This window comes from Setaria viridis, chromosome 8 (genome assembly GCF_005286985.2).
Source record: "Setaria viridis chromosome 8, Setaria_viridis_v4.0, whole genome shotgun sequence".
Classification (NCBI taxonomy): Eukaryota; Viridiplantae; Streptophyta; class Magnoliopsida; order Poales; family Poaceae; genus Setaria; species Setaria viridis.
This window is the reverse complement of record NC_048270.2, coordinates 31,550,619-31,563,308: the sequence shown is the minus strand read 5'-3', so window position 1 is coordinate 31,563,308 and position 12,690 is coordinate 31,550,619. Positions and strand designations below refer to the sequence as shown.

The 12,690-nt window shown below is 47.4% G+C and overlaps 1 pseudogene; it reads left to right on the top strand.

Moving 5' to 3' along the window:
* Window positions 1-3,764: 3,764 nt before the first annotated feature.
* LOC117833341 (uncharacterized) lies at window positions 3,765-8,888 on the top strand (annotated as a pseudogene).
* Window positions 8,889-12,690: the final 3,802 nt, after the last annotated feature.

The following is a 12,690-nucleotide window of genomic DNA, read 5'->3' as shown; positions in this document are numbered from 1 at the left end:
TGGGAACCTGGCTGCATTCACCATTCACATCCCTGTTCCGGTAAAAATCCCAACATCATCGGCAATGACTTTTACGGGACTTTTACTGTCGCTGTCATTCTCTGCCTGACTCTCCCTCCCTCTCCATACTCTCGACAAGTCTGATCTCTTTTTTTTCAGAGTCAAAGTTTGGCTTTGTCCTACCAAAGCGGCCACACTATGGCCAGAGGTAAACTGGTAAAGGGTCTGCATTCTGACGAATATTGGCGGCTGCGCCACCGGCTGAGTGTGCTCACGTCACTCTTCGTGTCCTACTTTTGGTACGTTTGCAGGTGGTAGGAACACAAGAAGCCGGCCACTGTGGAAAACTGCACTGTGCCGTGCGATGCAGTGCGTGACGGTGACAGTACAAGGTTGGATTTACGACAGGCAAAACCAATTCTTGGAATTAAACAAAGTTCCAGAAAGAAAAAAGGAATTCACGAAATACTTTTACGAAACGAGCGGAAAAGATTTTATATTTTAAGAAAGGAGTCGTGGAACAGGGGCAGCGAAACCAGCCGGATATAACGGCTAGTGCCAGTCGGTGTGCGATGTGGACGCGCCACTCAGCTGTGGCTGGTGCGCTGCGAGCCCTACGCCCCCCCTAGTACACGCACGCCTACACCACCCTACCCTGCCCTGGACTGGGTGGTCTATGGCCCGTGAGCCACCCCGACCTCTCCGGCAACCAACGGTGGTGGCGCCGGCGCGCTGAGCCAACCGACCCAACGGCTCCGCCCCGAGGGGCCCACGCGCCTCCGTGCACCCGCCGCGTGGGCCGGTGCGCTCCGCTGCTGTGGGCGCGCGCCGGGCTCAGGCGAGTGGACCTGGTCCAGGAGGCAGTAGGAGCAGCAGGTCTCTCTCTCTCTCTCTCTCTCCTCCGGCTTTGACCTTTGCAGCGGCAACTAATCGGTTGATTAAATGGATTAATTAATTACCATTACCCTGCGTGCTGCGATCGTGTCGTGTGTGTGGCTGCGTTTCGGGCCGGTATTCCGGCGAGCACTGCTTGCTTGCACCAACAAAACAAGACAAAATTGCAGTGCCAGGAGCAACGAACGGTGGGGTAATTTTTTTTTGTGTGTGGAATAAATTACTACGCGGGCAACGTTTTAATTTTGCAGGAGTTGACCTACTATGCATATACTAACTCTAGCTAGCTGACCCCACACGTGCAATCAGTGGTTCTATATGTTTTTGCATCTGTCGTCACGTGCGGTGCCACACCTACTACAAATACCGCAGGGAGTGGTTAGACGACGATGACAAACCAGTTTAACCGCGTTTGGCCGTGGCAGGTAGATCGACCAGCTGCTGCACGTCCACGTCAGCTTCATCAAAGGGGGGGAAAAGGGGAGAAAGGAAATTCAGCGCAGTTGGGGGCGTGGCCGACCAGCTGCTCCGATCAGGCCCACGTCAAAGCCAGACAGAGAGCCCTGCGATACAGGGGATCGAAAACACATGCGTACGTTAGCAACAGCCGATAGGTTAGCTTAGCTCCGGCCCTGACAACACATATGAGCCTGATTCTACACGCACGCAGCATTAGGCATATGCAATAAAAAAAAAGTCAGCTGACTGCCAATGCCGTTCGTTCGTAGCTAGCTAGGATGCGTTTTTGTAGAGGGGCGTGTTGCCTGTTGCGTACCTTACGTACTCACGCTCAAAAAAAAAATCGGTAAAAAGCCTAGCTTTTGGGTGCATGCGCAACCTTTCTAAGTTTGAGTATACACGGGGCACGGGGGCTGCCAGGGTGCGTATGATGTGGTACGTTTTGTCGCTCCCTAAAGCAAGAAGCCGCCGGCGCGTGCGGCTTTGACCGGCCTAACAAAGCTCTAGCTTCCCCTCTTGTGTGTTGCCGCCGCCTGTTGCATGATTGTATTTGCTACTTAATTGTACCCCTAACCACGCATGCATGTACAACTAACCTTTGTTTCTCGATCACAGCCTTATCGGCAACCATACCCAATGTCTGAGGCAACTGATTGCCTACGGGCTGCTACGGAGAGAGCATGTTTGGGCGCTTCATTCTTTGCTTCGAATCCCCCTGAGGCCTTGCATGCAGGTGATCGAAGAAAGTCACGAGAGTACACGAGACATTTTTTTTATAAGCGTGCCAATCATTAGTTTTGATTATCACGTGCACGCATGGTCCGGTTGATGAGCTCACGCGCAGGACGGTGCGTTAGGTTTGCGTACGTGCCGGATGACCCTGCCTCGTGCCTTATTTGCCAGCGCAGGCATGCATCGTCGTCCACCGGCCGCAAACTAACTCCTGTCACGTCCGTGCCACTGGCGATCTTGATTGGATAAATTGGCCGGAGTTAGTACAACCAAGACTGCAAAATTTAATCGATTTCAACGATACCCTTGCCCCATTTGGAGCGTATTGGTTTAAGCTCTGCCCTGTTCCGGTGACAAATTTAATTAGGTTCCCGGTGTCTCGTCAAGTCGTTGTTGCTTTTGCTCTTCAGCTGCAGCAAATCATGAGCTAGCTTTCTTGTGTGCGTGAGAGGTTTTGCACTCCAATTCCTGCTCTGTGATGTTATGTTAGTACGAACTGATGTGGTGCGACTCGCGTAAGTACGACTTGGCTACCGTCTAGGAAGGAAGCCCAGCACACCGTTGTCGACTACCAAAGCCAGACCGGGCCAGGCCTGAGAAATTTTTCCAGCCCCTACTCTTTGCTTCTAAGCCCACGTGGAGCCCACGCCTAGTTTTGCAACGGAAGCGGCGGAGTGTTTGGGCTTCTCAGGCGTTGGTTTTTGACCGGAAATCCTGTACGATAGTTCCTTGTACATCTTCCACTTTAAGATACGTGCGCAGGACATAATTAACAGCAGGTTTAGTTTGCGGGCTAATTTGGGCCGGTTAGTGGGCTGCTAATGGATTATAGATGTACATGCTAACTATCTACCAGAAGGTGTTGATAGGAGCCCCCGTTTTTGACAGTGCGAGCCAGATAAAAATTTCGCAATGACAAAATCAGGCGTGGAACACATAGTATAATTTCAACTGAAAAACATGAACAGGCGTGGAATATAAAAATCGATTGAAAAAAAGAAGAAGAATAACAACCAGATTCGTTAACTACTCACCATCATCATCACGTCCACGTGAGACACTAAACTGATGAAAACAAGGGTTATAACATCCAACACACCTAAAAAATAGCAAATATAATGATAAGCTTAACATATACTACTACTCACTCTGTTTCAAAATATAGATCGTTTTAGCTTTTCTATATATTTAGAAGAGTCAAAACGACTAATATTTTGGAACGGAGGAGGGAGTACATGGCCATGCAAGCTACTACTCGTGTGCGAGAGCCCAACAGCAAGCAAGCCTTTCACATAGCTTTAAATTGTACTGGAGCGTTGGGGGTCATACCGCTAGAGAAGTGATGGAGTACTACCCTTTCCTAAAGCTAAAAGCAGCACGTCTGGGGGCTTATTCATCGCTGCAAAAGTTCAAATCCTTGTTATTGAGTGCTGAAGCCTGCAGGGTGAAAAGTGCCGAGTTTTGTCCACAAGTCATGATCATGAGACATTTTCGCTATTCTTATTGGGTCAACTGCTTAATTTTGTTTCTTGATAAGCAAATCATTTTGTTCATCACGTACACGCATGGTCCGGTGAATCAGGGATAGTGTTGCGTCCATTCGAGAAGACGTACGCTGGTGTATCCCGGTCGGCCGGAAACCAACTCCTGTGATCTTGTCCTGTCACGTCCGTCGCTTGTAGAAGAGCGGAGGCAAAAAGGAAAAACAAAAACAGCATAACAAAAGCCAGGGGCTCTCGCCGTTCCAGAGACGGAAGGCGAGAGAGACGGCGGAGCAGGGTCGCCCAAATCTCATGCGGCCATGTCCTCCCGTGCCCGCCTCTCCTCCATCTTCCGCACCACAGCGTCCTCAGCGTCACCACCGCGCGCTCCCCACCTCGCCCTGGCCGCCGCCACGGAGCGCGTGCGGTCCGGGGCGTTCGGCCCGGAGGACGCACGCCACCTGCTCGACGAATTGCGGCGGCGAGGCACCCCCGTTCCCGAGCGCGCGCTGAACGGATTCCTCGCCGCGCTCGCGCGCGCGCCGCCCTCCACCGCCTGCAGCGACGGGCCTGCGCTCGCCGTCACTTTCTTCAACGCCATGTCAGGAGCTGCCGGCCGAAGGGTGCTGTCGCTCTCGTTCCACACCTACAGCATCCTCATGGACTGCTGCACCCGTGCGCGCCGCCCGGATCTAGCGCCGGCCTTCTTCGGCCAGCTCCTCAGGACAGGGTTGGGCGTCGATGTCATCACATTCAGCAACCTCCTCAAGGGCCTCTGTGAAGCAAAGCGGACTGACGACGCTTTGGACGTGCTGCTCCACAGGATGCCCGAGTTTGGCTGTGTGCCTAATGTTTTCTCCTACAACATACTTATGAAGAGCTTCTGCGACAGCAGAGAGAGTCGGAGGGCTCTTGAATTGCTCCGGAGGATGGCCGAGAAGGGAGCTGGCTGCTCACCCAACGTGGTTTCATACAACACGGTCATCGATGGCTTCTTTAAGGAGGGTGAAGTTGGTAAAGGATGCGATCTATTAAATGAAAATGATGCAGCAGGGGATTTCACCCGATCTAGTGACTTATGGCTCCAGTATTGGTGCACTATGCAAGGCAAGGGCACCGGACAAGGCAGAGGTGGTCCTCCGACAAATGGTTCGTAAAGGTGTTCGTCCGGATAACTGGTCATATAATAACTTGATCTTTGCATATTCCGCTAGGGGTGAGTGGAATGAGGCGGTCAGGATATTCAAAGAGATGACTAGGCGGGGTCTCCTACCAAATATTGGTACGTGGAACTCGTTAATGGCTTCCCTTTGCAAGCATGGAAAAATTAAGGAAGCTAGAGATGTTTTTGACTCGATCGCAACGAAGGGCCAGGAGCCTGATACTCTCTCATACCTAATTCTGCTTGATGGGTACGCTACTGAAGGATGCCTTGTTGATATGACAGACCTCTTCAATTTGATGCTAGGAGACGGTGTTGCACCTGACGTCCGTATTTTCAGTGTACTCATCAAGGGATATGCTAAATGTGGAATGCTGGATCAGGCTATGATTATCTTCAGTGAAATGAGGCAGCAAGGAGCAAAACCTGATGTGGTAACCTATTCGACAGTCATAGCTGCACATTGCAGGATGGCTAAAATGGACGATGCTATGGAAATATTTAATGAAATGATTGATCAAGGAGTAGCACCCAGTATAGCTACTTACCAGTGCCTGATTCAGGGTTTTTGTACTCATGGTGGTTTGCTGAAAGCTAAGGAATTGGTTTTTGAAATGATGAGTAAAGGCATGTGTCCTGACATTGTGCACTTAAATTCAATAATAAACAGCCTTTGCAAAGAGAGAAGGGTAGTGGACGCACAGGATATATTTGACTTACTTGTAAGTATCGGTCTGCATCCTGATGTTTTTGCGTATAGTTCGCTGGTGGATGGATACTGCCTAGTTGGCAAGATGGAGAAAGCATTGAGAGTATTTGATGCTATGGTGTCAGCTGGCATTGAACCTGATGTTGCAGTGTATGGCACACTTGTTAATGGCTATTGTAAAATTGGAAGGATTGATGATGGGTTGAGTGTTTTCAGAGAAATGGTGCATAAGGGAATTAAGCCCTCAACTATTGCGTACAACATTGTACTGGATGGGTTATTCCGGGCTGGGAGAACAGTTTCTGCAAAGGAAAGATTCCATGAAATGATCGAGAGCGGGATCTCAGTGGGCACTGCCACATACAACACCGTTCTTAGTGGACTTTGCAAAAACAATTCCTTTGATGAAGCAATTGGGCTTTTCAAGAAATTACAAGCGATGAACGTAAAGATTGATATTATAACTATTAATATTATGATTGCTGCAATGTTCAAAACTAGGAGAATTGAAGGAGCTAAGGAACTGTTTGCTTCCATCCCTGCAAGTGGGCTTGTGCCTTCTGTTGAGACTTGTGATCTAATGATGACAAATCTTATTAAACAAGGGTTACCGGAAGAGGCAGATGACATTTTCTCATCCATGGAGAATGCTGGCTTTGATCCCAACTCTCGACTGCTGAATCATGTGGTCAGGGCGTTGCTAGAGAAACATGAAATAGTCAGGGCTGGAACTTATCTTTCTAAAATTGATGAGAGAAACTTGTCTCTTGAAGATTCAACAACAATGTTGTTGGTCGATCTCTTCACAAGCAGAGGGACATGTCAGGAACAGATAAAATATCTCCCAGAAAAGTATCATTTTCTTGCTGGAGCTGGCTCCAGTTGATTGTTACAAGCTTAGATGCCCAGAAAATCCTCTTGTTTGGAAGACAGGAAATTACCTGGACACTAACAGTCAATTACATGTGCTATTTTCCCTGAAAAGTATCATTTTCTCTATTAAATGTGCTATTTTCTCTGATGTGGAGGTAAGTTTGTTCCCACAATATGTGTAAATGAATATTTTTTGGAATCTGTTCTAGCATGCATTTGCCACAGATAGACTATATATGTTATTTTTTTTAAAAAACAGTTAGTTGGCTTCATTTGCAAGTATTTTTTTTTTGTAGATTTCAGTGATCTGCTTGATATGCAATTACCCACTTACTTTTTGCTTCGATGATTTTTTTGGTGCCCCACATATAAGGGTTGTTTTTGGTAGCATATTCATTCAGCAGATCAGGCAGTGTTGATTAGACTCTCCGATGCTATACTTTCAGTGTGATTTTCTTTTTGTTAATGAGGACCCTCTACATCGATGGTGACCGACCCCCACCCTCCCTGTCATTGCCTCCCTCTCTCTCCTCTACTGCAGCCAAGCCCTAGTGGAATGATGCTATGGCCACGCTAGTGAGCAACAACAAGCGCCACCCTCATTGGACCTGGCATGGGTGAGCCTGGATCTGGAGTTATTCATCGCATCACTGTCCTTTCTTGTGACCAACTTGTTGCCCACTCTTGGAGGACAGGAAGAGGGAGAGAGGGGACAAGGAACTAACAATGGTGCTGCTGGGAAGGTGGCTGTGGTCAGTTCTTGGGGCTTGCGCTAGGCAATTTCAGCTCGCTTCTCATCACCTCCACCGGCCATTTCTCCTCCGAGCTTGCCTGCCAAGGTACACACACCATTGCTCTGTAAGTCTCTTCTGTTCTTTTGTGACAACAGCGATGGCAGTGTACATTGCCTCCTCAAGTAGGAACTGGTATTTCATTGAACACAGCACTGCTGAAAAATTACTTGATTTTGGTCATATCTTCTACGTAAAAGGTGGAATATTTCAACTAGCTTAGCTTCAGTTGTGCCGTGAAGTTCACAAGTTGTTCATGCTTGCCTGAGGTACAAGCATTTGCCTGTAGCAGCTTCAATTGCTGAGCTAGCTTGTTTCCCTTTTTTTTCCCCAACAGAACATGTTAGAAAAAATGGTACCATGTTCAGATGATATTGTGAAGATAATACTGAAGTGTCAAAAGCCATAATTGTGAAGATAAGACTGAATTGGAGGTTGCCTTTCAGATGTCGAAGCACTGACATCACAAACATGTCCTGTTTTATGGGGAAACACTCATATGTAAAAGGCAACATCTGATGCATGTTTTGATGATGATGCTTTTCCCACCAAAGAAATGTTTTAATGCTACTTTTATTATATTATTTATACGAGGAAATGGTGACTAATCATCAACTTCATTCCACCAGCAAAAAAAAAAAAAAACACAAATTGTACATCCACTAACACTTCAATGACCCTAGGAAACTGAACTTCTACTGCTGCTAAGCATGCATGTCCACATTTCTTTCAGCCTTAGGTGAGCTCCTGCAATCATAGCTCTTTGCTCTCTTTTTCTAAATGGGAAGCTGAATGACCTGGTATTTGTTTCAAGTGCAGACAGGTCTCTTGTTGTAATTATGTTACCTTGTTCTTCTTTTGTATTCCCCACCAACATTGTATTTCATATTGGCCTGCACTAAGCCATTTATGCCTGCACTACTACTCTAATATCAACGAATTTATTGATATTAGTCATAGGTACCTTTGACATGTGTTTGGCATATAACAATGATTCCTGCCAACAGGCTCTAAAGGTGCCTGCAATGTTCTTATAGGGATAGCAATGCATGTGTACAGTTTGGACAATGTTCACTTTGTGATGTTTCACCATTGTGTATCAGTAATTCATCTTAAGATTAAAAGTTACGGCAAAACCTTCCTTGGCAGCTGCAATTTACCATGTCTGCTTGAAGTTACTATGTCTACCTGTCCTTCGCGTCTCTGATGCCACTCCCACTCTACACGATAAATGGTTTGCATCAGTTTATTGTCTTTCAGGTCGACAGGGGAATTCAACTGGGAAGAAAAACTGCCTGGTGCATCTGAAGAGTCTTCTCAGTTGGGGCTGCTAGCTAGGCGGCCGGTCAGCCAGCAGAGCCAGCCAGCCTCAGCCGGAAGCCTGCAAAGACGTGGGCCCGTGGCGCTGGCGATTTTGATTGGAGTTTGTACAACCAGACTGCAAAGTTTAATCCTTTTTTCAACGATATCCATCCTTGCCCACCATTTGGAGAGTATTTAAGCCCCGTTTTGGTGACAGAGATTCCGACTGGTGTCTAATTCGTTATTGGTAATTTGGGAGGTCTGGAATAAGCGAAACGTGAGAGTTTTTAAATAGCGAGAAACGTCCACGCCGGAACAGATGGTCAAAATCAAAAGTGAGGTGGCAGCTTGGGACCTAGCAAGAGCCAAAGATCTAGCGTCTGTTGTACAATGAGAATAACTCTTTTAGTTCTTTCCGGCTAGCCGGTTGTACTCTTCTTCTCTATTAATGAAATAGGCACAAACTAATATTAGTTCGTTGCTTATACAGTTGTACCTGCCTCTATGATATACTATACTACTGATTTTGACGATTTATCCTTTTTTTCTTGGGTGGCAGCTACGTGAGGCACATTTTTCCACTGCTAAATGTGCAAGCATCACTGCAGGCCTTGGAAAAGGAACTTGTCAAATAATTAAGAAAAAGATTAGCGATTAGATCACAGATTCACAGTGGACAAAAGAAAGCTTGAGGTCGTTTTAAGCCCAACCCACCTTTGTCTTCTACCCAGAGCCCACCTACCAAAGTCCGACCCGTGCCGGGCCTTGCTCACCCGGAGGCCACACGCGAGTAGCCCAGCATGTGTGGCGGGCTGGCGGCCTGTAGGACCTAGCTCACCAGCTAATTAAGGTGTGGGCCTCCGTGCAACGATGAATCGTCTATTTTTGTCTTACCGGTGGGCTGCCACTGCCATATAAAATTCCGCTACACTAGCTAGCCTTGATAATTGAGATATCACAAGAACATTATTGGATGACTATAGAGCACACCATAGACCTAAAAAAAAATATTATTGTGTGAATAGGGACAGATCTGTGATTCCATAGATAATTTAGGATACGGTGTGAGCCATATCTGCACGTGTCCCACTTTTTCTCTGATATACGGTAGACCTACAGTAAAAACAGAAAAAATGGATTAAGTAGAGAGAGAGAGAGAAGAGGGGTCGGATGGGTTAGAACACTTTACTGCTCATCAACCCTGCAGGCTGCAGTAGCTAGTTTTTTTCTTTCCCTTTTTGACAATTGAATGCAGTAGCTAGTTGTTGCTACTGCAGACGATCGATCACAGGCGAGCATGCATTAGTCACCCACTCACCCCAGATGGACAGTGCTTTCAAACAGTTGGTACATGTTGCCTCCCCTACTTGCAATGACTATGCCAACTGGAGTATGTTGTTAAAGGGGTGTTTGTCTTGTCCTGTGCAGAATCCTTATTGAAACTATCAGTGGATCGGGCCAAACTGATCATATTAAACACTAATTCAATTTTAGTTAACTATTTTTTGTAGTTGGGGACATGAACAGCATAGCTGACTTCAAAATACATTCACTATGTGTCTATGTCGAAACAGCATAAAAGGAGACAAGCAAATCACAGACGTGGGGTGCAAAACACGTCACTAAAATGAGACTAATTAGCGACGTGAGAGATTACAACGCATCACTTAATTAAGTATGTGTTGGTCCAAGCGGACGTATGAACATATATATAAGGAAGACGTGTCTCAGCAAAAACACGTCTCTCATTTGCGAGTGTTCTTATGACATAATTGATCCCTCCAACATATCTTGCTCCATAATTATGTTCAAAAGTGCTTAAAAAAGGCTGCAGGAAGCACAGTAATTATGGTCAAAAGCACAAAAAATGGGTGGCAGAAAGTACACAGAGATGCTTTTCTTTTTTCAATGGTGGAACCATGCATGGAAAGCGAGGAACATGGGGCATGAACAGATACCTGGCTCCAAAATACTTTGGTGACAACGAGTCGTATTTGGAGAATGCCTCACAAGCTGGCCTGGGTCAACAAACATGCTGGTGATATGATTAGTCAATTCCACCCCATTGCTTGTTTATACATTCTATTCACACGCACATCATAAGGAGGTTTGTATTGTAGTATGTGGAATCCTTATGGCAACCATTGTTGGATCTACTCAAACTATCATATCACATTGCCACCTAATTCATTTTTAGTGAACTTGATTTATTTGAAGTGGTTGGGGCACGTGACCTAATCAACTCTGAAGAAGTTTATTCGTAGGTTTTAAACAAGTTATGTTGGTGAGTACGACAAGTCAGATATCATGCTCATTGGAATCTTGAGCAGCTAGGTGCTAAGATATTATTATGTGACTAGTGTGATTCCATAGATAATTTAGGATATGGTGTGAGCCATATCTGCACGTGTCCCACTTTTTCTCTGATATACATAGACATATAGTAAAAACATAAAAAATGGATTAAGTAGAGAGAGAGGTTGGATGGGTTCGAACACTCGTCAGCAGAGAACTGACATTCCATCCAGTAACTTTTGTCCCGAATAACTTTACACTTGGGACTTAAGGACCTTTAGTCCCGGGTCTAAATTTTGTAGACTAGCGGAGCCCTTTTAATCCCGGTTGGTGGTTCCAACCAGAATAAAAGTGGAGCTTTTAATCTCGGTTGAAGCCACGAGCCGAGATAAAATGAATTAGTTCCGGTTGGTATTCACCTCTCTGACTCCTCTCTCTTCTCGTGACCTCACCCATCCTTATCTCCTGTGCCCGGTCCTCCCCCCTCTCTCTCCTTATCTCCTAGCCCTCCTTTCCTTCTCCCTCAGCTCCCTCCCCGCCTCCTCTCTCTCTGCTCCCTCCCTCCCTCGCTCGCCCACGCCGCGCTGCCCTCGCCTGCAGGGAGGAGGAGACCGGGGATGCGGGGAGGGAGGGAGGGAGCAGAGGGAGGGCGGGCAACCCGGGCCCGGTGCGGATCAGGCGGAGCGGCGTCGGCGGGCAAATGTCCTCGAGGCGCCGGCGCGGGCCCGATGGCGCGGGGTGGAGCGGCGCTGGCGGGCGCGGGCAGAGCGGGCTTTTTTTTTTTTTTTTAAACTTTTTAGTTCCGGTTGGGAATACCAACCGACCCCTTTCGTTTCGAAAATTAATCCCGGATGGATTTTCGGGATCTTTGGCCCCTACCAACCGGAACTAAAGGCTCGTTTTCCGGTAGTGACTTTACTGCTCATCAAACCTGCCGGCTACAGTAGCTAGTTTTTTCTTTCCTTTTTTGACAATTGAGTGCAGTAGCTAGTGGTTGCTATTGCAGCCGATCGATCACAGGCGAGCATGCATTAGTCACCCGCACACCCATATGGACAGTGCTTTCAACAGTTGTTACATGTTGCCTCCCCTACTTGCAATGACTATGCCTACTGGAGTATGTTGTTAAAGGGGTGTTTGTCTTGTCCTGTGCAGAATCCTTACTAAAACTATCAGTGGATTGGCCAAACTGATCATATTAAACACTAATTCAATTTTTAGTTAACTATTTTTTGTAGTTGGGGACATGAACACACTGCTGGAAAACTAAGCATTCATCCCGAGGCTCAGTATCGGTTGCATTTTGGCCTGGTACTAATGTGAGCATTAGTACCGGGCCTAACGGATAGTCCCCGAGAAGCCCCCCGTGACCCCCTTTAGTATTGGGTGGGAGCTCCACCGAGTACTAAAGATAACCCATTAGTACCGGGGGGAGCTCCACCTGATACTAAAGATCATTAGTACTGGGTGGGGCTCCACCCGCGGCCCGCATCCATCCATTCACCCCTATCTCCTGTCTTCTTATCCACCCACCTGCCTGCCTCTCTCCTCTATCTCTCCCGTCTCCCTTCCTCTCCCTTCCTATCCCTTCCTATCTCCTTGCTCTCACCTCACCAGCCCCTTCCTCTACCTCCCTTCCCCTCCCCCTCTGCTCGCCCTCACTGACAGTGAGGAGCAGTGGCGGGGCGAGGTGAGGCGGCGGTGGCGATGGCGGGGCTGGGCGGCTGATGGAGGCGGAGGGGGTAGCGGGCGGGCGGGGCGGAGGGCGGCAAGGCCATGCTCGCCGGGCCGCGAGCGCTGTCGGCCGATGGGCCTAGCCGAGCCTACGGTTGGGCCGGGTCAGTAGACGTGGGTCAGGCCCACGGGCTCAACCCGATAGAGATGAAAAGATTATTTTCAGAAATAATTCCGCGTGTAAAGATAAATCCAGAAAATTCTACATAAATCATTTAACTCACAAAAAATATTCTAAAAATCCCAAAAATTCCAGGA